The sequence below is a fragment of the Acyrthosiphon pisum genome, chromosome X, assembly GCF_005508785.2.
Source record: "Acyrthosiphon pisum isolate AL4f chromosome X, pea_aphid_22Mar2018_4r6ur, whole genome shotgun sequence".
Classification (NCBI taxonomy): domain Eukaryota; kingdom Metazoa; phylum Arthropoda; class Insecta; order Hemiptera; family Aphididae; genus Acyrthosiphon; species Acyrthosiphon pisum.
The window spans coordinates 11,755,685-11,755,953 of NC_042493.1; positions in this window are offsets into that span (position 1 = coordinate 11,755,685).

Sequence of the window (269 nt, forward strand, 5' to 3'; positions counted from 1 at the left end):
AGGTCCTCTTTAACGTGAATATTTCTAGTATCACTTTATACTCTGCCGATAATGTATGCCATATTGCCATATGCTTAGGGCCGTCAATAGGTTAGGTTAGGTATGTTTATGTCAGTGCAAATACAGTAGTATTTTCTTCGTTGAATAAACAAATATTACTGTATGAACATTCCACAGTTTAGGCTGACTTTCCAATTTAATTAAATATTTTATATTGACTATTTGACCTAAATGTAAAAAAATAAAATCCCAACCAAAACCATAAAACA